Source organism: Pristiophorus japonicus, chromosome 5, assembly GCF_044704955.1.
Source record: "Pristiophorus japonicus isolate sPriJap1 chromosome 5, sPriJap1.hap1, whole genome shotgun sequence".
Taxonomy (NCBI): Eukaryota; Metazoa; Chordata; class Chondrichthyes; family Pristiophoridae; genus Pristiophorus; species Pristiophorus japonicus.
Genome location: NC_091981.1, coordinates 263817707 through 263844231, shown reverse-complemented (window position 1 = coordinate 263844231; position 26525 = coordinate 263817707). Strand labels below are relative to the sequence as shown.

The window sequence follows — 26525 nt, the reverse complement described above, 5'->3', positions numbered from 1 at the left end:
TCAGCTAAATTTCTTCCCGTCAGGAAATTAAATCCAGGTCTCCTACCAGATAGGCAGGACTATTGATCACTGTGCTGACGAGGAGCATAAGAACATAAGAACATAAGAAATAGGAGCAGGAGTAGGCCATACAGCCCCTCGGAGCCTGCTCTGCCATTTAATACCATCATGGTTGATCCGATCATGGACTCAGGTCCACTTCCCTGCCCTCTCCCCATAACCTCTTAATCCCTTAGCGGTTAACTGACTATCTCTGTCTTAAATTTATTCAATGTCCCGGCTTAAACAGCTCGCTGAGGAAGCGAATTCCACAAATTTACAACCCTCTGAGAAACGAAATTCCTCCTCATCTCTGTTTTAAATGGGTGATCCCTTATTCTAAGATTATGCCCTCTAGTTCTAGTCTCCCCTATCAGTGGAAACATCCTCTCTGCATCCACCTTGTCAAGCCCCCTCATAATCGTATACGTTTCGATAAGATCACCTCTCATTCTTCTGAATTCCAATGAGTAGAGGCCCAACCTCCTCAACCATTCCTCATAAGTCAACCCACTCATCCCCAGAATCAACCTAGTGAATCGTCTCTGAACTGCCTCCAAAGCAAGTATATCCTTTCGTAAATATGCAAACCAAAACAGCACGCAGTATTCCAGGTGTGGTCTCACCAATAACCTGTATAACTGTAGCAAGACTTCCCTGCTTTTATACTCCATCCCTTTTGCAATAAAGGCCAAGATTCCATTGGCCTTCCTGATCACTTGCTGTACCTGCATACTAAACTTTTGTGTTTCATGCACAAGTTCCCCCAGGTTCTGCTGTACTGCAGCACTTTGCAATTTTTCTCCATTTAAATAATAACTTGCTCTTTGATTTTTTTCTGTCAAGGTGCATGACCTCACATTTTCCAACATTATACTCCATCTGCCAAATTTTTGCCTACTCACTTAACCTGTCAATGACCTCCTGCAGATTTTTTGTGTCCTCCTCACACATTGCTTTTCCTCCCATCTTTGTATGGTCAGCAAACTTGGCTACATTACACTCGGAAATCACGCTGACAAAATAGATTTTTATTTGACAATACATTAGTTACATGGTCACCATTACTGATACTAACTATACTGGTGAAAGACCGCCTGAAGTGGAGGAAGAGCATCCGGGAGGCCAAGCGCAGACAGCGGAAGGAGCGTGCGGCAAACCAGACTCCCCACCCACCCTTTCCTTCAACGACTGTCTGTCCCACCTGTGACAGAGACTATAATTCCCGTATTGGACTGTACAGTCATCTGATAACTCACTTTTAGAGTGGAAGCAAGTCTTCCTCGATTTCGAGGGACTGCCAATGATGATGATGGTGTGCGTGTGTGCATGAGGTGTGTGGGTGTTTAAGTCTGTGGGTGGGTGAGAATCATTGGACAGTACTCCACGTGTGACTATTACTTGTGGGCCAGCTCTCAAAATTCAAAAATAAGAATTTCAAATGGATGCTCAAAATGGCAGCCTGCCTTGTGAAGCGGACTCCTCTGACCCAGGGGTAAGCTGGCCCTGGGGTAATACCGGTGTAGTAAAAATGCTCAGTGTTATTGTACCTGCATTTGTTGCTCGCTTACTAATTCCTCTTCCTCGTTTTAATAATTTAGCGTGATTGGCAACCTCAAAGGAATATCAATCCTTACCTCTTTGTAAGGCACATTGTCAAAATCAACAGTTGTTATGTATGTAAACTTTACTAATGTGTAAGACTTGCCACCAGGGGGCGCATCTGTTGCAGACCCAAGGGTCACCTGCACACCCAGGGCAAGCAGGTATAAAAAGCACTTCGCGATGCTACTCTGGAGTTATGTTAAAGAGACCAAGGCCACAACAGTTTGAGCTTACAGTATACAGTCTTGTGGAGTTATTCTGAACATAACAATTGGCGACGAGTAACAGATCACGAACTTTCACGCGGTTAGGGCTGCCAGTGGTATTCTTGAGAGATTTGTTGAGGGTGATGATTGGGAAGCCTTCGTTGAGCGTCTTGACCAGTACTTTGTGGCCAATGAGCTGGATACGGAAGAGACCGCGGTCAAGCGCAGGGCGATTCTCCTCACCGTTTGTAGGTCCACGATATGTGGCCTTATCAAATATCTGCTCGCACCGACGAAACCAACAGAGAAGTGATATACGGAGTTGTGCACGCTGGTTCGGGAACATCTCAAGCCGAAGGAAAGCATCTTAATGGCCAGGTATCGCTTTTACACGCACCATCGCTCCGAGGGCCAGAACATGGCGAGCTATGTCGCCAATCTAAGACGCTTTGCAGGACCGTGCATATTTGCTGGATTTTGGGGGAAATGTTGCGGGACTTTTTCGTGCTTGGAGGTCATTCTTCGCAAACTGCTGGCAGCCGAATCCCTAGATCTGAGCAAGGCCATCACGATAGCCCAGGCTTTCATGTCCACAAACGATAAGACTAAACAGATATCTTTGCAGCATCGAAGCTCACCGGCAAGTACTGTGCATAAAATAATGCCTTCAGCAGGCAGAACTGTACATGGCAGGGCCTACACGCCTGCAGATGCTAAACCTAGGATGACCCAGAGTCCGCCGTGGGGCCTGAATGTGAATCCATTAACATCATGTTGGCGCTGCGGGGGTAATCATCGGGCCCATCAATGCTGATTCAAGCACTACGTGTGCAAAGGCTGCGGAACAACGGGGCACCTCCAGCGAATGTGCAGACGTGCTGCGACTCACCACGTGGCAAAGTCGGCAGAAGATGACTGATCCGGCGCGGATCACACGGAACGAATAAGAGAGGCAACTCAACCCGAGACTGAAGAGGAAGTGTATGGGGTACACACCTTCACCACCAAAAGCCCTCCGATAATGTTGAAAGTCAAATTAAACAGCATTCCATTTTCCATGGAATTTGACACAGGGGCGAATCAGTCAATTATGAGCCAGAGGCTTTTGAGAAGCTGTGGGGCAACAAGGCACAAAAGCCAAAACTAAGCCCGATTCACACCAAGCTGCACACTTACAAAAGAGCGGATACCAGTCATTGGCAGTGCGGCAGTGAAGCTATCGTACGATGGAGCTGTGCATGATTTATCACGATGGATTGTACCAGGTGATGGCCCAACGCTGTTCGGCAGAAGCTGGCTCGGAAAGATCCAATGGAACTGGGACGATATCAAACATAAGAACATAAGAACATAAGAATTTGGAACAAGAGTAGGCCATCTAGCCCCTCGAGCCTGCTCCGCCATTCAATAAGATCATGGCTGATCTGGCCGTGGACTCAGCTCCACTTACCCGCCCGCTCCCTGTAACCCTTAATTCCCTTATTGGTTAAAAATCTATCTATCTGTGATTTGAATACATTCAATGAGCTAGCCTCAACTGCTTCCTTGGGCAGAGAATTCCACAGATTCACAACCCTCTGGGAGAAGAAATTCCTTCTCAACTGGTTTTAAATTTGCTCCCCCGTATTTTGAGGCTGTGCCCTCTAGCTCTAGTCTCCCCGACCAGTGGAAACAACCTCTCTGCCTCTATCTTGTCTATCCCTTTCATGATTTTAAATGTTTCTATAAGATCACCCCTCATCCTTCTGAACTCCAACGAATAAAGACCCAGTCTACTCAATCTATCATCATAAGGTAACCCCCTCATCTCCGGAATCAGCCTAGTGAATCATCTCTGTACCCACTCCAAAGCTAGTATATCCTTCCTTAAGTAAGGTGACCAAAACTGCATGCAGTACTCCAGGTGCGGCCTCACCAATACCCTGCACAGTTGCAGCAGGACCTCCCTGCTTTTGTACTCCATCCCTCTCGCAATGAAGGCCAACATTCCATTCGCCTTCCTGATTACCTGCTGCACCTGCAAACTAACTTTTTGGGATTCATGCACAAGGACCCCCAGGTCCCTCTGCACCGCAGCATGTTGTAATTTCTCCCCATTCAAATAATATTCCCTTTTACTGTGTTTTTTCCAAGGTGGATGACCTCACATTTTCCGACATTGTATTCCATCTGCCAAACCTTAGCTCATTCGCTTAACCTATCTAAATCTCTTTGAAGCCTCTCTGTGTCCTCTACACAACCCGCTTTCCCACTAATTTTAGTGTCATCTGCAAATTTTGTTACACTACACTCTGTCCCCTCTTCCAGGTCATCTATGTATATTGTAAACAGTTGTGGTCCCAGTACCGATCCCTGTGGCACACCACTAACCACTGATTTCCAACCCGAAAAAGACCCATTTATCCCGACTCTCTGCTTTCTGTTCGCCAGCCAATTCTCGATCCATGCTAATACATTTCCTCTGACTCCGCGTACCTTTACCTTCTGCAGTAACCTTTGTGTGGCACCTTATCGAATGCCTTTTGGAAATCTAAATACACCACATCCATCGGTACACCTCTATCCACCATGCTCGTTATATCCTCAAAGAATTCCAGTAAATTAGTTAAACATGATTTCCCCTTCATGAATCCATGTTGTGTCTGCTTCATTGCACTATTCCTATCTAGATGTCCCGCTATTTCTTCCTTAATGATAGCTTCAAGCATTTTCCCCACTACAGATGTTAAACTAACCAGCCAAACTGTCCCCTTTTTTAAACAGAGGCATTACATTAGCTGCTTTCCAATCCGCTGGTACCTCCCCAGAATCCAGAGAATTTTTGTAGATTATAATGAATGCATCTGCTTTAACTTCCGCCATCTCTTTTAATACCCTGGGATGCATTTCATCAGGACCAGGGGACTTGTCTACCTTGAGTCCCATTAGCCTGTCCAGCACTACCCCCCTAGTGATAGTGATTATCTCAAGGTCCTGCCTTCCCACATTCCCGTGACCAGCAATTTTTGGCATGGTTTTTGTGTCTTCCACAGTTAAGACCGAAGCAAAATAATTGTTTAAGGTTTCAGCTATTTCCACATTTCCCATTATTAAATCCCCCTTCTCATCTTCTAAGGGACCAACATTTACTTTAGTCACTCTTTTCCGTTTTATATATCGGTAAAAGATTTTACTATCTGTTTTTATGTTTTGCGCAAGTTTACTTTCGTAATCTATCTTTCCTTTCTTCATTGCTTTCTTAGTCATTCTTTGCTGTCGTTTAAAATTTTCCCAATCTTCTAGTTTCCCACTAACCTTGTCCACCTTATACGCATTGGTTTTTAATTTGATACTCTCCTTTATTTCCTTGGTTATCCACAGCTGGTTATCCCTTCTCTTACCGTCCTTCTTTTTCACTGGAATATATTTTTGTTGAGCACGATGAAAGAGCTCCTTAAAAGTCCTCCACTGTTCCTCAATTGTGCCACAGTTTAGTCTGTGTTCCCAGTCTACTTTAGCCAACTATGCCCTCATCCCACTGGAGTCCCCTTTGTTTAAGCATAGTACGCTCGTTTGAGACACTACATCCTCACCCTCAATCTGTATTACAAATTGAACCATACTGTGATCACTCATTCCGAGAGGATCTTTTACTAGGAGATCATTTATTATTCCTGTCTCATTACACAGGACCAGATCTAAGATAGCTTGCTCCCTTGTAGGTTCTGTAACATACTGTTCTAAGAAACAATCTCGTATGCATTCTATGAATTCCTCCTCAAGGCTACCCCGTGCGATTTGATTTGACCAATCAATATGTACTGTCTTCGGTGGATGACGCCTCGTGCGCCCAAATGCTTAACAAATTCCCGTCGTTATTTGAGCCAGGCATCGGCAACTTCACAGGTGCCAAAGTGCAGATCCATCTAGTCCCTGATGCACTTTGGCACCTGTGAAGTTGCCGTTTATCACAAGGCCCGAGCGGTTCCATATATGATGCAAGAGAAAATCGAGATTGAGCTGGACAGACTTCAACGAGAAGGGATCATATGGCCAGTCAAGTTCAATGAGTGTGCCAGTCCAATTATTGTTGAAAAGCGATGGGACGGTCAGAATCTGCGGGAACTACAAGGTAACGATCAACAGAGTCTTGTTACAGGACCAGTACCCACTACCCAAAGCAGATGACCTGTTCAAAACGCTAGCAGGGGGGAAGTCGTTCACCAAGCTGGATCTAATCTCTGCTTACATAACAAAGGAGCTGGCTGGACTTTCGAAAAAATTGACGTGTATCAACACGCACAAAGGACTGTTCGTGTACCACAGATGCCCCTTTTGGGATTCGCTCAGCTGTGGCCATCTTCCAGAGGAACATGGAGAGTCTGCTGAAATCGGTTCTGCACATCGTGGTGTTTCAAGACGACATCCTGATCACTGGTCACAACACCACCGAGCATTTGCACAACTTGGAAGAGGTTCTAAAGCGACTGGACAGAGTGGGATTCAGGCTGAAATGCTCCAAGTGTGTTTTCCTGATGCCAGAGGTTGAATTTCTGGGGAGAAAGATTGTGGCGGACGGCATCAGACCCACGAACTCCAAGATGGAGGCCTTCAAGAATGCACCCAGATCACAGAATGTGACGGAGCTGTGTTCGTTCCTGGGACTTCTCAACTATTTTGGTAACTTTCTACCGGGGTTGAGCACTTTGCTGGAACGCTTGCATTTATTGCTATGCAAGAATGACGACTGGGTTTGAGGTAAATAAGGCCAGAAACTTGCTATGTTCTAAAAGTTACTTGTATTATATGACCCGTGTAAACGTTTAGTACTAGCTTGTGATGCATCTTTGTATGGGGTCGATTTTGTGTTATAGCAAGCCAATCTAAGGCTGAAAGAGCCTACAGTATGGTTGAGAAAGAAGCATTAGCATGCGTATACGGGGTTAAGAAAATGCACCAATTGTCCACCAGCGGGGTGGAAATGGTGCAACCTGCAGACTTGCTTCTTGTGATGTTTTTGAGAGCGAGGGGTCACCCATCACAGCTCGCCAGATCAGGACCTGGACTAACCAGGACCTTGTGCTATCACTAGTAAAAAGCTACTTCCTTAATGGGAGCTGGTCGACGGTTCCTGGGGAAATGCAAGATGAAATTAAGCTGTTTTACCGATGCAAGGATGAAATGTCCATCCATTCGGATTGTCTCCTTTGTGGGAATCATGTGGTTTTGCCAAAAAAAGGCAGGGAAACGTTTATACGTGACCGACACAGTACCCACCCAGGCATAGTCATGATGAAGGCTATCGCCAGGTCTCACCTTTGGTGGCCCGGCATTGACTCAGAATTGGAGTCATGTGTATACCAATATAACACTTGTTCACAGTTGACCAATGCACCAAGGGAGGCCCCACTGAGTCTGTGGTCATGGCCCTCCAAACCGTGGTCCAGGGTCCACGGAAATTTTGCTGGCCCCTTTCTAGGAAAGATGTTCCTAGTAGCAGGGGACGCTTATCTAAATGGATTGAATGTATAATAATGTCATCATGTACATCCACTGCCACCATTGAAAGCCTCCGGGCCATGTTCTCCACCCATGGTTTGCCCGACGTCCTTGTTCGTGACAATGGACCGTGTTTCACCAGCTCGGAATTCAACGAGGTCATGACCCGCAATGGCATCAAGCATATCAAGTCTGCCCCATTTAAGCCCGTATCCAATGGTCAAGCGGAACGGGCAGTCCAAACTATCAAGCAGAGTTTGAAATGCGTGACGGACCGGTTATCTCCGATTCTGCTCAGCGACCCCACTCACTTACTGGTGTTCCCCCTCCAGAATTATTAATGAAGAGAGCACTCAAAACCAGGCTCTCCTTAGTCCACTCGGATCTCATGTAGAAACCTGGCGTCACCGGCATAACGTGTACCACAATCGCGCGGCTGTATCGCCTGACATTGAGGTTAATTGCCCTGTGTTTGTTCTTAATTATGGTCATGGTCCCAAATGGGTTGCTGGCACTGTTTTATGCAAGAAGGGGAATAGAGTGTTTGTTGTCAAACTTTTGAATGGATAAACGTGCAGAAAACATTTGGATCAGACCAAACTGCGATTCACTGACAACCAAGAACAGTTTGAAGAGGACATTACCATCATTAATCCACCAACACACACCCAACCAGCAATCGACCTCGCTGTCAATCACGAGGATGAACCCACCGTGCTCAACAGTCTGATCAGACCAGCCGCGCTGCCATGCAGCAATGATCCGACCAACTCGCCCATGCCAGGACTTCAACTCAGGCGATCAACCCAGGAACGAAGAGCTCCTGATCGCCTCAACTTGTAAATAACTTGTCTCTAAGACATTGGGGGGGAGGAGTAATGTTATGTATTTAAACTTTACTAGTGTATAAGGGTTGCCACCAGGGGGCGCACCTGTGGGAGACCCAGGGTCACCTGCACACCCTGGGCAAGCAGATATAAAAGGCAGTCTACCTCACTCTGGAGTTACAATAAAGAGACCAAGGTTACAACAGTTTGAGCTTACAGTATACAGTCTTGTGGAGTTATTCTGAACATAACAGTAAAGTCGCTGGCTGAAAAAACAAAAAAAAGCAACCACTGGAGCCTACCTTGCAAAACCTATTAATGATTGAAGCAAAATGCATGAGAGGGATGATGAAGCTGTTCCCTTTAAGAGGCCTGTTTCAGCAGGTGAGTTCCCAGTTGTGACCACTACTTGTGATCCAGGACTAAGGTTGCCAACTCTGATGGGACATGTACCCAGAGGTTTCGTCACAGGACCTCCAGCCTCCAAGCACCCCGCCCAGTCAAACAGCAGTTTTCCCCCATCTCCTATATTTATATAGAATCATAGAATGGTTACAGCACAGCAGGAGACCATACGGCCTGTCGAGCCCGTGCCGGCTCTCTGCAAGAACACTTCAGCTAGTCCCACTCCCCCGCCCTTTCCCTGTAGCCCTGCAATTTTTTTCCTTCAGATACTTATCTAATTCAATTTTGAAGTTCACAGTTGAATCTGCCTCCAACATCCCTTCCTCAGTGAATTCCAGATCCGAACCACTCGCTGCTTCAAATATTTTTCCTCATGTTAGGGTTAATAACAGAGTTGGGTCACAGATCAGCCGTGATCTGAATAAATGGTGGAACAGGCTCGAGGGCGGTAAATGGTTGACTTCTATTCCTATGATAATTATGAAATGCTCGGGGTTGAAATTCAGTTTCTACCACCACCTGTTACTGCGAGCGGGAGGCGGCTAACGTACGGCAAATGCCGACCTTCGAGGGTAAGCGGCGTCCACACCTGCGCAGAAATTCAGTTGGTTCTTTGGCAGAGGCACCAAGAGTTAACGCTGCGCTGGTTAACGCCACCAGTGTGGTGATGTCATCCAGCATGCAATGCGTCCCTGGCGCCTCTATCGCGATATTTAGCTTGAACGTCGGCCTTCCCGGCAGGCGTTCTTACAGCCTGGAAAAAGTGGTGAGTAAACAGCGGAACTCGGGCAGAATCGGCCAAAGAGCAAGGTAAGTTTTTTTCTTTTTTTATTTCTTCAGTTTTACATTAGCTCTAACACTGGGGGAGTTTGTGTGTGGGTCGGAGAAGTTTGAGTTTTTTTCTTTCTTCCCGTTTTCAAGCGAGTGTGGCGGCAGCCTCCCGACGTGAAGTTCAGTCAGCCTCCTGAGCTCCCGCCTGAGGATGAATGTGCAACGCCACTTTTTAGTGCTGCTCTCTCATCTTTCTGTGTAAAACCTCAATTTGGCAGTTTGAACCTGCACCTATCGCCCGCCAATAAAATCACCTCCTCACAAACAGCAGGACAGAATTTCGACCCCGAGTGTTTTGTGGTACTGCATGAAAGTGGAGTTGAGAATCACGATTTAAAAAGCAATGCCTGAGCAGGGACTTGAACCCTGGGCCCTCAGATTAAAATTATGATGCTTTACCAACTGAGCTATCCAGGCTCTGCTAAATTGCTTCCCGTCGCGGAATTAAATCCCAGCCTCCTGCCTGATGGGCAGGAATATTGATCACTGTACGAACGAGGAACATAAGAACATAAGAACATAAGAAATAGTAGCAGGAGTAGGCCATACAGCCCCTCGGAGCCTGCTCTGCCATTTAATACCATCATGGCTGATCCGATCATGGACTCAGTTGCACTTCCCTGCCCTCTCCCCATAACCTCTTCATCCCTTAGCGGTCGAGAAGCTGTCTGTTATGTCTTCAGATGCTCTGATAATGACTCCATGAGACAATGTGTTGTATTTGAACTGTAGTGACCTTAGTCCTTTATTGATAACTCTAGTGAGGATCAATAACACGGTGGCCTGCCTTTTATACGAGGCCTGGCTCACCTGTACAGGTAACCTACAAGTCTCCCACTGCAGTGCCCTCTGGTAGCACATCTTTTAATAGTACAAGCAGTAACCATGTAGGATAAATGGCATCACTCTCCCCCAAGTCCTTAGTGCTAATCGCCTTCATGCATTGACTGTGCTCTGGGCTTAGCTCTATCTGGTTGACCCTTGGAGAGTTGTTTCCATCTTGGGTGAGTTGGTGTTGTTTCGTTGGCAGTAGAGGTGCTGTTGGTTTCTGGTTGTGCATCCATGACCACTCCATTCTCTCCCCACCACATGTAGATTATGCCGGTGGCTCATTACATTCATATACATTCAAGTCTCCCCCAAAAATTTGCATTTATAGTATTGCATTCATAGTACTGTAGTGAGTCAAGTACATTTGAATGGTGAGGTACATACTTGGAATATACTTGGAGTCAGTGCTGGGGTCAGCACCGGTGCGTGAGGACAAACTAGTGCCAGAACTGTTGGATGATGTCTAGGTAGTCTGGTGGTGGCGCGGTGCCCAGTGCTGGCAGTGGGAACCTGGTTGGCTCAAGTTGCCTGCTCTCGAGACTTTTGTTGTTGCTCCTAGCACGGGCAGGTTCACAGATGCCTGTGACCTTCTGTCCTCTCCTTGCGCCCCGAGTCGCTGTTGCTCCCTAAGGAGCAGTCGTCCAGCAGTGCACAGGGAACTGCTGACTCGCTTGCCTGGGCGTTATTTGGTTTGGAATCCTGGCTGGTCCCAGTCCCATTTGGGAGAACCGTTGTGGGTGACCCTTCATTCCCGGGTGTGGCCTTGGTGGTGATACGGTCTGGGGACTGCGCCCTAGTGCAGTTTGCTCTTTCAGGCTCATGGCGGATGGTGCTATCGGGTGCCTGAGAGGTAGAGCCGATATCAATACCAGTGCCGTTGGCCTGCTGAGGTCGTTTGCTCTGCAGTTTGTATATATTAGCTGCATCTTGCCATATTCCATGGTGCATAACTCTGGTCCCAGGGATGCAGGCTACAGCATTGGGTAGCTCGCTGGACCTGTGTGCTCCCGATGGGTGTCTGCCCGCTGCATTGACTTTATGCAGTTGAAATCCTACCTCGCACAACGTTTCATTACTTATTGTAAATAACCTGTAGCTACAATCGCAATCGCGCGACTTTTCTTTGCTTATTGCATGTACACAACTCTGATCATCAATTACACATTTTACATCTAACTCACAGTTGCTATTACATTGAGTGAGAATGTGGAACTGTCCCTTTAAGTGTGGTGGTTTGCTGGCCTCCTTTAAGAGAGCCTTGCTATCTTTACCCCAATCCTCTTCTTCGCTTGTTGCTCCATCAGCGCTGCACCTCATGGTCTGGCCGCCGCCATCTTTTTCTTCAGCGCCTCACCTTGTGGTTTGGGCGCCATCTTTCCTCCATCCACGATGTTGACTGCGGTGATCCCCTTCTCCCCGGGTTCTGCCATCGAGGCTGGGAAGTCAACTTTGGATCCGATTTTCTTCCTCCGGAGTCCTGCCACTGGAGCCTGGAAGGTGCGTTCGGGTCGTCTCAGCTGGGTCATCTCTGCGCAGTCGTGCTGAGCGGTCTGTGCCTTGGGTGCTGTGCTGGTCTGCTCTCTGGTGCCTGGTCCAGGTGAGACCTTGTTTTGCCTCTGAGCGCAGAGGACCTCAATAGCTGGAGGGATGAAATCTTCCCAGCTCCAATGGATCTGCTCCATCCACCTTCTTCCGAGTAGCGTTGGTCCATCACCTGCAACAATCCACGGTAACATGCACCGCGCCGTCATGGAGTACCTTTACATCCACACTACCAACGACTGGGATAAATTCATCGGTGTAGGTGCGCGGTTTTGCCTGAATCGGGACCAACTTGGGTCGTTCAGTTTGCTTGTGCCATAGCCTCTCAAAGGCTTTTTGATTCATTACTGACCGGCTCGCCCCCGTGTCCACTTCCATGAAGACTGGAACGCCATTTATCTCGACTTCCATCCTCAACGGAGAACATTCTGTGGTGCAGGTAAACATGCCATATACCTCATGGTGGGACTGAGCTGCCTCTCTGATTATCACTTCATAATCCGCACTGGATTCAAGACCAACTGCAGACTCCTCATCAACACAGTGAGTCATATTTCTTTGGCACATTCGCTGGAGGTGGCCCTTTGTGCTGCAGCCTTTACACATATAGTCTTTAAAGCCGCACTGGTGAGCTCTGTGATTCCCTCCGCAACACCAGCATGCTGCTACTCGATTAGCCCCCCTCGGCGGACTCTAAGTTAAGGGACTCAGGGGCCTGTTTTCTCTCCCCTGAGAAGATTCACGTTCTACAGTCCAGCTTCTAAAAGGCGCCATTCTGTGCACAGTACTTGCCGGGTTTGACTCCTGAGGATGAGTCATCCGCCTAGAGCCGCAGGTCGAGATCATGAATTCTTGGCTCACGGTGAAGGCCTTCTGCAGTGTGACTGTGGTATCCGCAGATAGTAGTCTGTGAAGAAGGCCCTCGTGGCCAATTTCGATGACGAAGATGTCCTGCAGCGCTTTGGTGAGGTGGTCGCCGAAATCACATTGTGCTGCCAGCCTCCTGAATTCTGCAGCATATTTCACGATTTCCTGGCCTTCGGGCCGTCGGTGGGTGTAAAACCGATGTCTGGCTGTGAGGATGCTCTCTTTGGGCTTGAGTTGTTCTTGGATCAGCGTTACAAGCTCCTCGAACGCCTTGGCCGTTATCTTCGCTGGTGGATCCACAACTGGTTAGCAGGATAGCTCTGCGCTTATCAGCCAGTGTGACCGGATTGTCGCCTGCCAGATCGTTTACTGTGAAGAAATGGTCGAGCCGCTCCACAAAGACGTCGCAATCATCACAATCGACAAACTGCTGCAATGTACCAAAGTTAGCCATTTCCGCGTGAAGGTCCATAATCTCGTCGCCAATTGTTATGTCTGAAGATGCTCTGATCATGACTCCACGTGACAAAGTGTTGAACTTGAACTGTAGTGAACTTACTCCATTTAACGTAACTCCAGAGTGAGGATCACACACGGTGGCCTGCTTTTTATACTAGGCCGGGAACACCTGTAAAGGTAACCTGCAAGTCTCCCACTGTGGTGCCCTCTGGTGGCACACCTTGTAATAGTACAACCAAGTAACCATGTAGGATACATGACACTGTCTATCTCTGTCTTAAATTTATTCATTGTCCCAGCTGCCACAGATCTCTGAGGCGGCGAATTCCACAGATTTACAACCCTCTGAGAGAAGAAATTCCTCCTCACCTCTGTTTTAAATGGGTGACCCCTTATTGTAAGATTATGCCCTCGAGATCTCGTCTCCCCTATCAGTAGAAACATCCTCTCTGCATCCACCTTATCAAGCCCCCTCATTATCGTTTCGATAAGATCACCTCTCATTCTTCTGAATTCCAATGAGTAGAGGCCCAATCTATAAACCTTTCCTCATAAGTCAACCCCCTCATCTCCGGAACCAACCAAGTGAATTTTCTCTGAACTGCGTCCAAAATAAGTATATCCTTCCTTACATATGGAAACCAAAACTGCATGCAGTATTCCAGGTGTGGCCTCACTAATACTTTGTATAGCTGGAGCAAGAGTTCCCTGCTTTTATACTCCATCCCCTTTACAATAAAGACCAACATACCATTGGCCTTCCTGATCACTTGCTGTACCTGCATTCTAAACTTTTGTGTTTCATGCACAAGTAACCCCAAGTCCCGCTGAACTGCAGCACTTTGCAATTTTTCCCCATTTAAATAACAACATGCTCTTTGATTTTTTTTCTGCCAAGGTGCATGATCTCACACTTTCCAACATGATAATCCTTCTGCCAAATTTTTGCCCACTCACTTAACCTATCAATGCCCTTCTGCAGATTTTTTGTGTCTTCCTCACACTTTGATTTTTTTCCCATCTTTGTCTGATCAGCAAACTTGGCTATGTTACACTCGGAAGTCACGTTGACAAAATTGACTTTTATGACAATACATTAATTATATGGTCACCATTACTGATACTAACTATTCTGGTCAATGATCGCCCGAAGTGGAGGAAGAGCCTCCAGGAGGGCGCAGAGCACCTCGAGTCTCATCATCGAGAGCATGCAGAAAACAAGCGGAAGGAGCGTGCGGCAAACCAGACTCCCCACCCACCCTTTCCTTCAACCATTGTCTGTCACATCTGTGAGAGAGACTGTAATTCTCGTATTGGATTGTACATTCACCTGAGAACTCACTTTAAAAATGGAAGCAAATCTTCCTCGATTTCAAGGGACTGCCAATGATGTTGATGATGATGATGGTGTGCGTGTGCATGAGATGTGTGGATGTTTAAGTCTGTGGGTGGGTGAGAATCATTAGACAGTACTCCACATGTGACTATTACTTGTGGGCCAGCTCTCAAAATTCAGAATGAGAATTTCAAATGGATGCTCAAAATGGCAACCTACCTTGTGAAGCGGACTCCTCTTACCCAGGGGAGAGTTGGCCCTGGGGTAATACTGGTGTAGTAAAAATGCTCAGTGTTATTGTACCTGCATTTATTGCTCGCTTACTAATTCCTCTTCCTCGTTTTAATAATGTAGTGTGATTGGCAGCCTCGAAGGAACACCAATCCTTACCTCTTTGTGAGGCACATTGTCAAAATCAACAGTAACGACGCCGGCCGAAAAAACAAAAAAAAGCAACCACTGGAGCCTACCTTGCAAAACCTATTAATGTTTGAAGCAAAATGCATGAGAGGGATGATGAAGCTGTTCCCTTTAAGAGGCCTGTTTCAGCAGGTGAGTCCCAGTTGTGACCACTACTTGTGAGCCAGGACTAAGGTTGCCAGCTGTGATGGACATGTACCCAGAGGTTTCATCACAGGACCTCCAGCCTCCAAGCACCCCGCCCAGTCAAACAGCAGTTTTCCCCCATCTCCTATATTTATATAGAATCATAGAATGGTTACAGCACAGTAGGAGTCCATACGACCCGTCGAGCCCATGCCAGCTCTCTGCAAGAGCACTTCAGCTAGTCCCATTCATAAGAACATAAGAATTAGGACCAGGAGTCGGCCATCTAGCCCCTCGAGCCTGCTCCGCCATTCAATAAGATCATGGCTGATCTGGCCGTGGACTCAGCTCCACTTACCCGCCCGCTCCCCATAACCCTTAATTCCCTTATTGGTTAAAAATCTATCTATCTGTGATTTGAATACATTCAATGAGCTAGCCTCAACTGCTTCCCTGGGCAGAGAATTCCACAGATTCACAACCCTCTGGGAGAAGAAATTCCTTCTCAACTCGGTTTTAAATTGGCTCCCCCGTATTTTGAGGCTGTGCCCCCTAGTTCTAGTCTCCCCGACCAGTGGAAACAACCTCTCTGCCTCTATCTTGTCTATCCCCTTCATTATTTCAAATGTTTCTATAAGATCACCCCTCATCCTTCTGAACTCCAACGAGTAAAGACCCAGTCTACTCAATCTATCATCATAAGGTAACCCTCTCATCTCCAGAATCAGCCTCCTGAATCGTCTCTGTACTTCCTCCAAAGCTAGTATATCCTTCCTTAAGTAAGGTGACCAAAACTGCACGCAGTACTCCAGGTGCGGCCTCACCAATACCCTGTACAGTTGCAGCAGGACCTCCCTGCTTTTGTACTCCATCCCTCTCGCAATGAAGGCCAACATTCCATTCGCCTTCCTGATTACCTGCTGCACCTGCAAACTAACTTTTTGGGATTCATGCACAAGGACCCCCAGGTCCCTCTGCACCGCAGCATGTTGTATTTTCTCCCCATTTAAATAATATTCCCTTTTACTGTGTTTTTTTCCAAGGTGGATGACCTCATATTTTCCGATTATTGTCCGCCCCACCGTGAAGTTATTATTTGGGGGCCTATAAACTACGCCCACCAGTGACTTTTTCCCCTTACTATCTCTAATCTCCACCCACAATGATTCAACATTTTGTTCATTAGAGTCAACATCGTCTCTCACAACTGCCCTGATATCATCCTTTATTAACAGAGCGATCACACCTCCTTTCCCTTCTTGTCTATCTTTCCGAATTGTCAGATACCCCTGTATGTTTAATTCCCAGTCTTGGCCACCCTGCAACCACATTTCAGTAATGGCCACCAAATCATACCCATTTGTAATGATTTGTGCCGTCAACTTATTTACTTTGTTTCGAATGCTGCATGCGTTTAGGTAAAGTGTTTTCATACTAGTTTTTAAACCATGATTTTTAGTTTTGACCCCTCCTGCAGCCCCTTTATATTTATACATATTGTCCCTTCCTATCCCCTTGTGGTTTACATTTACCCCAGTGCTACTCTGCTCTGTTGCCTCCTGCCTTTTGCATCCTTTCTTGGGGTTCTGTTCATCTGAGCTCTCACCCAGCTCAGAGCCCTCTCCTGGGTTCCCATCCTCCTGCCAAGCTAGTTTAAAGCCCTCCCAACCGCACTATCAAAACCACTCACGAGAACATTGGTCCCGTCTCTGTTGAGGTGTAACCTGTCTGACTTGCACAGGTCCCACCTACCCCAGACGCGGTCCCAATTGTTCAGGAAACTAAAGTCCTCCCTCCTACACCAATGCCCCAGCCACGTATTTATCTGACTAGCCTTCCTATTTCTACCCTCACTAGTACGTGGCACTGGCAGTAATCCCGAGATTACCACCTTTGAGGTCCTGTCTTTCAATCTTACTCCTAGCTCCCTAAACTCAGCTTTCAGGACCTCACCCCTTTCTACCTATATCGTTGGTACCAATGTGGACCACAACCATTGGCTGTTTCCCTTCCCTCCCCAGCATGCCCTGCAATCGCTCAATGACACTCCCCCGCCCATTCCCCGTAGCCCTGCAATTTGTTTTCCCTCAGGTACTTATCGAATTCAGTTTTGAAGGTCACAGTTGAATCTGCCTCCAACAGCGCTTCCTGCAGTGAATTCCAGATCCTAACCACTCACTGCTGAAAAATCATTTTCCTCATGTTAAGGATAAGGGGTGAGCCATTTAGGACCGAGATTTGGAGAAACTTCTTTACTCAGAGAATTGTGAACCTGTGGAATTCTCTACCACAGAACGTTGTTGAGACCAGTTTGTTAGATATATTCAAAAGGGAGTTAGATGTGGCCCTTACGGCAAAAGGGATCAAGAGATATGGAGAAAAAGCAGGAATGGGGTACTCAAGTTGCATGATCAGCCATGATCATATTGAATGGTGGTGCAGGCTCGAAGGGCTGAAAGGCCTACGCCTGCACCTACTTTCTATGTTTCTATGTTTCTATAAACAGAGTTGGGTCACAGATCAGCCATGATCTGAATAAATGGTGGAACAGGCTCGAGGGCGGTAAATGGTTGACTTCTATTCCTATGATAATTATGAAATGCTCGGGGTCGAAATTCAGTTTCTACCACCACCTGTTACTGCGAGCGGGAGGCGGCTAACGTACGGCAAATGCCGACCTTCGATGGTAAGCGGCGTCCACACCTGCGCAGAAATTCTGTTGGTTCTTTGGCAGAGGTGCCAAGAGCTAATGCTGCGCCGGTTAACACCACCAGTGTGGTGATGTCATCCTGCACCTAACGCTCGGCGGTAAAATCACCTCCTCACAAACAGCGGTCCCAAATTTCGACCCCGAGTGTTTTATGATACTGCATGAAAGTGGAGTTGAGATTCACAATTTAAAAGCAACACCCGAACAGGGACTTGAACCCTGGGCCCTCAGATTAAAAATCTGATGCTCTACCGACTGAGCTATCCGGGCTCTGCTCAAACTTTGCCCATCGCAGAATTAAATCCCGGTCTCCTGCCTGATAGGCAGAAATATTGATCACTGTACGAACGAGGAACATAAGAACATAAGAACATAAGAAATAGCAGCAGGAGCCGGCCATACAGCCCCTCGGATCCTGCTCTGCCATTTAATACCATCATGGCTGATCCGATCATGGACTCAGGTGCACTTCCCTGCCCTCTCCCCATAACCTCTTCATCCCTGAGCGGTCGAGAAGCTGTCTGTCATGGTCTTAAATTTATTCAATGTCCCTGCTTCCACAGCTCTCTGAAGCAGCGTATTCCACAGATTTACAACCATCTGAGAGAAGAAATTCCTCCGCATCTCTGTTTTAAATGGGTGACCCCTTATTCTAAGATTCTAGTTCTAATCTCCCCTGTCATGTATCTTACATTGTTATATATAACTGTATCGTAACATGCTATACATGACTGTAATAAGATATGACCTGTAACCACCAGCATATCTTACCTCCAGGAGTGCACTTGCAAGAGACAGGTATATAAGGACAGGTCTCAGGCAAGTGCAGCATTCCAGAGCTGTGAAATAAAGGTGCAGGTCCAGAGTGAGCTTGACTTCACTACATGCCTCGTGTGAATCTGTACTGAGGGGACAAGACTTTACAGTGGCAACGAGTGACGGGATTACAGAATCCACAGAATGGCGAACAATGGATCAGATGAAAAGTACAATGCTGGAGACAATTGGGAGGACTTTATAGAAAGGCTCCAGCAAAGCTTTGTAACCAAAGACTGGTTAGGAGACGACAAAGCAGACAAGAGAAGAGCCCATCTTTTGACCAGCTGTGGCTCGAAAACATACGCTTTAATGAAGGATCTGCTGGCACCTGAGAAACCAGCAAGCAAGTCGTTTGAAGAATTGAGCACACTAGTAAGAGACCACCTGAAGCCAGCGAGCAGCCTACACATGGCCAGACACAGGTTCTACAACTACATGCGCTGTGTGGGCCAGAGCATACCCGACTTCGTGGCGGAACTTTGGAGGTTGGCTATTTTATGTGAGTTCTCCGATGAACTGAGGAGAGAAATGCTGACAGACTTTTTCATTGAAGGAATAGGCCACGCAGGCATATTCCGAAAGCTCATAGTGACCAAGAACCTGACCTTAGAGGCGGCAGCACTGATTGCACAGACATTCTTGGGAGGGGAAGAAGAAACGAGGTTGATTTACAATGCAGGTACGACAACTAACAAAATATCGGAACAAGAAGTTCAGAGCATTATCAAGCTGCTACCCCCACACACAGATGAAACCGGGAGAACAGGCTCTCGACAGCAGGCAGTGGTGCAAGAAGCCATCAAGGCCCACAGGAACGGCCGTTCAGACCTCATCAATCCACAATGCGAGCAATCAACTACAAACTGAGCGAAGCTCAAGAGAGATCAGCCAGACGCAGCTCATTCTTTGCAAGCAGTCTGTGCTGGAGGTGTGGGGGTGGGCACTCATCAAGGGGATGTCGATTTCAGCAGGCTGTTTGCAGGAACTGTGAATATACAGGGCATTTGGCCCGCATGTGCAAAAAAACGGCAGCTCGGCTGGTATACGAATCGGATGGGTCGGAAAGCGGACCAGAAGACGGTGGGGACAGTACCCGGGACACCGATGTACTGTCAACACGATCAATGGCCGCTGCTCCTACAACAGAACGCCTCTTATAATGATGAGGGTCCTACTCAATGGGATACCCGTCAACATGGAGCTGGATACGGGAGCTAGTCAATCTCTCATGGGCGCTCAACAATTTGAACAACTGTGGCCGCATAAAAGAGACAGACCAAAACTCACAAGGATCGACACCAAACTAAGGACCTATACCAAAGAAATCGTACCAGTCCTCGGCAGCGCCATGCTCTCTGTCACACACAAAGGGACAGTGAACCGACTTCCCCTATGGATTGTCCCCGGAGACCTCCCAGCACTACTGGGGAGAAGCTGACTGGCAAAACTAAACTGGAAATGGGATGATGTCCATGCCATGTCATTAGAGAAACGAACCTCCTGCTCAACAGTTATAAAGCGATTTGAACATCTCTTTCAGCCAGGTGTGGGCACTTTCAAAGGGGCCAAAGTCAAAATCTACATCACACAGGATGCTAGACTGGTCCATCACAAGGCCAGAGCTGTACCCTATGTGATGAGGGAAAAGATTGAACGCGAACTAGACAGGCTTCTGCGGGAAGGCATTATATCACCTGTGGAATTTAACGACTGGGCAAGTCCCATCATCCCAGTCATGAAGCCTGATGGATCCGTACGAATCTGTGGGGACTACAAATCTACCATAAACAGAGTCTCCCTACAGGACCAGTACCCGCTGCCCAGAGCGGAGGACTTATTTGCCACATTGGCTGGAGGTAAACTTTTCTCAAAACTAGACCTCACATCTGCGTATATGACACAAGAATTGACCGAGGAATCCAAGCTACTCACCATCATCAACACACATCGAGGCCTTTTCATGTACAATCGATGCCCATTCGGCATCAGGTCGGCAGCTGCCATATTCCAGCGCAACATGGAGAGTCTGCTCAAGTCCATCCCGGGGACTGTTTTATTTCAAGCCGACATACTTTTCACGGGCAGGGACACTGACTCTCATCTCCGTAATTTGGAAGAAGTACTAAAGCAGTTGGATCGGGTAGGCCTACGAGTCAAGAATTCCAAGTGCCTGTTTCTCGCACCCGAGGTTGAATTTTTGGGCAGAAGGATTGCCGCTGATGGAATCCGCCCAACAGAGTCCAAAACAGAAGCAATTCGCCTGGCACCCAGGCCCCGGAATGTCTCAGAACTGCGCGCCTTTCTTGGGCTACTCAATTACTTTGGGAACTTTATGCAGAACTTAAGCACGCTGCTGGAGCCTCTCCATGTGCTACTCAGGAAGGGGTGTGATTGGTTTTGGGGGGATGCCCAGGAACGCGCCTTCAATAAGGCACGCAATCTTCTGTGTTCCAACAATGTTTTGACTTTCTTTGATCCAGGTAAAAAGCTAGTTCTCACATGCGATGTGTCAGCGTATGGGTTCGGGTGCGTTTTGCAACATTTCAATCGTGCGGGCAAATTACAACCCATAGCTTATGCCTCCAGGTCACTTTCGAGGGCGGAGCGCGGGTACGGAATGGTGGAAAAGGAGGCGCTCGCGTGCGTGTACGGTGTCAAAAAGATGCACCAATACCTTTTTGGGGCCAAGTTCGCGTTTGAAACTGACCACAAGCTCCTCACGTCCCTTCTATCCAAGAGTAAGGCAATAAGCGCCACGCCTCGGCACGAATTCAACGGTGAGCACTCATGCTGGTGTCCTACGACTATACCATAAGGCACAGACCAGGCACAGACAACTGGCACTCAGCAGGCTACCCCTGGCAACCACGGAAGGGTCTGACGAACAGGACTGTGAGATAGTCATGGCAATCAATGCCTTTGAGTCCACAGGTTCGCCCATGACGGCTCGCCAAATCAGAGCCTGGACGGCCAGCGACCCCACGTTATCCTTAGTAAAAAGATGTGTCCTAACCGGTGACTGGGCAGAGGCTCGCGATGCCTGCCCCGAGGAATTAAAACCCTTTCACAAGCGCATGCATGAGCTATCACTACAAGCAGACTGCCTGATGTGGGGCAGCTGAGTAGTCATGCCTCTGCGAGGCAGAGAGGCATTTGTCCAGGAGCTCCACCGCGAGCACCCGGAGATCGTTCTCATGAAGGCCATAGCCAGATCCCACGTCTGGTGGCCTGGTATTTACGCGGAATTGGAGCTCTGCATCCGAAGGTGCACCATTTGTGCCCAACTCAACAATGCCCCCAGGGAGGCTCCCCTGAGCCCCTGGTCTTGGCCTACCAAACCGTGGTCGCGGGTGCACGTAGATTATGCGGGCCCATTCATGGGCAAAATGTTCCTCGTAGTTGTAGCTGCATTTTCAAAGTGGATCGAATGCATCATTTTAAACTCGAGCAAAAACTCCACCACTGTGGATAGCCTCGCAACCATGTTTGCAATGCACAAAATCCTTGAATATTGGTCAGTGACAATGGTCCATGTTTCACCAGCGCAGAATTCCAAGATTTTATAATTGACCACGGCATAAATCATGTCAAGACGGCACAGTTCAAGCCGGCCTCCAACGGCCAGGCGGAGAGAGCAGTGCAAATCATTAACAAGGCATGCTTAAAATCCAAGGTCCCACGCTGCAGGGTCGCATGTCGTGAATGCTGCTGGAATACAGATCTCGACTGCACTCACTGACTGGGATCCCCCCCGCGCAACTGTTGATGAAAAGGACTTTAAAGGCAAGGCTCTCATTAATCCTCCCAGACATGCACGAAATCGTTGAGGCAAAGCGCCGTAAGCTGACTAAGTACCATGACAGAAATTCGAGGGGGGGATGGAATGAGATGGGGGACAAAGAGTTTGTACTAAACTATGGCATGGGTCCCAAATGGCTTGCAGGACAGTAACGGACAAGGAAGGAAACAGGCAACTGGTCGTACAAATGGACAATCGCAAAACCTGCCGGAGGGATGTAGACCAAGTCAAAAGCAGATTTACCAACAACACTGCGGAACCAGAGGCAGACTACAATGTGGAACTCGCACCACACCTGGTGGACAGACAGAGGGAACAACCTAAGGAAAAGACAATCCCAACAGACAGCCCAAGCGAGTCAACAACAATCACACCAATCGAAACAGACCGCCCAGGCGAGATACCAGCAACCACACCCAAAGAAAAACAGACACCAAGGCAAACAACTGAACCACAACTCAGATGCTCCATGCGAGAGCGTAGACCACCTGAGAGACTGAACTTATAAAGACAATAAGACCTTGGGGGAGGGTGATGTTATGCATCTTACATTATTATATATAACTGTATCCTAACATGCTATAGATGACTGTAATAAGATGTGACCTGTAACCACCAGCATACCTCACCACCAAGGGTGTACTTGCAAGAGACAGGTATATAAGGACAGGTTTCAGGCAAGTGCAGCATTCCAGAGCTGTGAAATAAAGGTGCAGGTCCAGAGTGACCTTGACTTCAGTACATTCCTCGTGTGAATCTGTACTGAGGGGACAGGACTTTACATCCCCTATCAGTGGAAACATCCTCTCTGCATCCACCTTATCAAGCCCCCTCATAATCGTACACATTTCGATAAGATCACCTCTCATTCTTCTGAATTCCAATGAGTAGAGCCACAACTATAAACATTTCCTCATAAGTCAACCGCCTCACCTCCAGAATCAACCAAATTAATCTTCTCTCAACTGCCTCCAAAGCAAGTATATATTCCTTAAATATGGAAACCAAAACTGCACGCAATATTCCAGGTGTGGCCTCAATAATGCCTTGTATAGCTGTAGCAAGACTTCCCTGCTTTTATACTCCATCCCCTTTACAATAAAGACCATTGGCCTTCCTGATCACTTGCTGTATCTGCATACGAAACTTTTGTGTTTCATGCACAAGTCCCCCCAAGTCCCGCTGTACTGCAGCACTTTGCAATTTTTCTCCATTTAAATAATAACTTGCTCTTCGATTTTTTTCTGCCAAAGTGCATGATCTCACACTTTCCAACATTATACTCCAACTGCCAAATTTATGCCCACTCACTTAACCTGTCAATGTCCTTCTGCAGATTTTTTGTGTCCTCCTCACACTTGGATTTTTTCCCATCTTAGTCTCGTCAGCAAACTTGACTATGTTACACTCGGAAATCACACTGACAAAATTGACTTTTATGACAATACATTAGTTATATGGTCACCATTACTGATACTAACTATTCTGGTCAAAGATCACCCGAAGTGGAGGAAGAGCCTCCAGGAGGGCGCTGAGCACCTCGAGTCTCGTCACCGAGAGCATCCAGAAAACAAGCGCAGACAGATGAAGGAGCGTGCGGCAAACCAGACTCCCACCCACCCTTTCCTTCAACGACTGTCTGTCCCACCTGTGACAGAGACTGTAATTCCCATATTGGACTGTACATTCACCTGAGAACTCACTTTTAAAGTGGAAGCAAATCTTCCTTGATTTCAAGGGACTGCCAATGATGATGATGATGATGATGGTGTGCGTGTGTGCATGAGATGTGTGGATGTTTAAGTCTGTGGTGGGTGAGAATCATTAGACAGTACTCCACGTGTGACTATTACTTGTGGGCCAGCTCTCAAAATTCAGAATGAGAATTTCAAATGGATGCTCAAAATGGCAACCGACCTTGTGAAGCGGACTGCTCTGACCCAGGGGGGAGTTGGCCCTGGGGTAATACTGGTATAGTAAAAATGCTCAGTGTTATTGTACCTGCATTTGTTGCTCGCTTACTAATTCCTCTTCCTCATTTTAATAATGTAGTGTGATTGGCAGCCTCGAAGGAACACCAATCCTTACCTCTTTGTGTGGCACATTGTCAAAATCAACAGTAACGACGCCGGCCGAAAAAACAAAAAAAAGCAACCACTGGAGCCTACCTTGTAAAACCTATTAATGTTTGAAGCAAAATGCATGAGAGGGATGATGAAGCTGTTCCCTTTAAGAGGCCTGTTTTAGCAGGTGAGTTCCCAGTTGTGACCACTACTTGTGAGCCAGGACGAAGGTTGCCAACTCTGATGGGACATGTACCCAGAGGTTTCATCACAGGACCTCCAGTCTCCAAGCACCCCGCCCAGTCAAACAGCAGTTTTCCCCCTTCTCCTATATTTATATAGAATCATAGAATGGTTACAGCACAGCAGGAGACCATACGGCCCGTCGAGCCCGTGCCGGCTCTCTGCAAGAGCACTTCAGCTAGTCCCACTCCCCCGCCCTTTCCCCGTAGCCCTGCAATTTGTTTTCCTTCAGGTACTTATCTAATTCAATTTTGAAGGTCACAGTTGAATCTGCCTCCAACACCCCTTCCTCAGAGAATTCCAGATCCTAACTACTCACTGCTTAAAAATGTTTTCCTCATGTGAAGGATAAGGGGTTAGCCATTTAGGACCGAGATGTGGAGAAACTTCTTTACTCAGAGAATTGTGAACCTGTGGAATTCTCTACCACAGAACGTTGTTGAGGCCAGTTTGTTAGATATATTCAAAAGGGAGTTAGATGTGGCCCTTATGGCTAAAGGGATCAAGAGGTATGGAGAAAAAGCAGGAATGGGGTACTCAAGTTGCATGATCAGCCATGATCATATTGAATGGTGGTGCAGGCTCGAAGGGCTGAAAGGCCTACGCCTGCACCTACTTTCTATGTTTCTATGTTTCTACAAACAGAGTTGGGTCACAGATCAGCCATGATCTGAATAAATGGTGGAACAGGCTCGAGGGCGGTAAATGGTTGACTTCTATTCCTATGATAATTATGAAATGCTCGGGGTCGAAATTCAGTTTCTACCGCCACCTGTTACTGCGAGCGGGAGGCGGCTAACGTACGGCAAATGCCGACCTTCGATGGTAAGCGGCGTCCACACCTGCGCAGAAATTCAGTTGGTTCTTTGGCAGAGGTGCCAATAGCTAATGCTGCGCCGGTTAACACCACCAGTGTGGTGATGGCATCCTGCACCAACCGCTCGGCGATAAAATCACCTCCTCATAAACGGCGGCACCGAATTTCGACCCCGAGTGTTTTTTGGTACTGCATGAAAGTGGAGTTGAGAATCAAGATTTAAAAGCAACGCCAGCGCAGGGATTTGAACCCTGGGCCCTCAGATTAAAAGTCTGATGCTCTACCAACTGAGCTATCCGGGCTTTGCTCAAGTTTTGCCCATCGCGGAATTAAATCCCGGTCTCCTGCCTGATAGGCAGGAATATTGATCACTGGACTAACGAGGAACATAAGAACATAAGAACATAAGAACATAAGAAATAGTAGCAGGAGAAGGCCATACAGACCCTCGGAGCCTGCTCTGCCATTTATTACCATCATGGCTGATCCGATCATGGACTCAGGTGCACTTCCCTGCCCTCTCCCCATCACCTCTTCATCCCTTAGCGGTCGAGAAGCTGTCTGTCACGGTCTTAAATTTATTCAATGACCCAGCTTCCACAGCTCTCTGAAGCAGCGTATTCCACAGATTTACAACCCTCTGAGAGAAGAAATTCCTCCTCACCTCTGTTTTAAATGCGTGTCCCCTTATTCTAAGATTATGCCCTCTAGTTCTAGTCTCCCCTATCAGTGGAAACATCCTCTCTGCATCCACCTTATCAAGCCCCCTCATAATCATTTCCGTTTCGATAAGATCACCTCTCATTCTTCTGAATTCCAATGAGTAGAGGCCCTACCTACTCAACCTTTCCTCATAAGTCAACCCCCTGATCTCTGGAATCAACCAAGTGAACCTTCTCTCAACTGCCTCCAAAGCAAGTATATCCTTCCTTAAATTTTAACCTACATATCGATTGATCAAATCAATTCGCACGGGGTAGCCTTAAAGAGAAATTCATAGAATGCATACGGGATTGTTTCTTGGAACAGTATGTTACAGAACCTATACAGGAGCAATCTATCTTAGATCTGGTCCTGTGTAATGAGACAGGACTAATAAACG

General features: G+C 47.3%; 3 non-coding genes across 3 annotated transcripts; all 3 read right to left on the bottom strand.

The window, feature by feature from the left end:
- Positions 1 to 9735: 9735 nt before the first annotated feature.
- On the bottom strand, positions 9736 to 9808 carry trnak-uuu (transfer RNA lysine (anticodon UUU)). Its single transcript has one exon. It is a non-coding gene; the product is annotated as a tRNA-Lys (tRNA).
- Positions 9809 to 17879: 8071 nt separating this feature from the next.
- trnak-uuu (transfer RNA lysine (anticodon UUU)) lies at positions 17880 to 17952 on the bottom strand. The gene has a single exon. It is a non-coding gene; the product is annotated as a tRNA-Lys (tRNA).
- A 7700-nt stretch (positions 17953 to 25652) lies between these two features.
- On the bottom strand, positions 25653 to 25725 carry trnak-uuu (transfer RNA lysine (anticodon UUU)). The gene has a single exon. It is a non-coding gene; the product is annotated as a tRNA-Lys (tRNA).
- Positions 25726 to 26525: the final 800 nt, after the last annotated feature.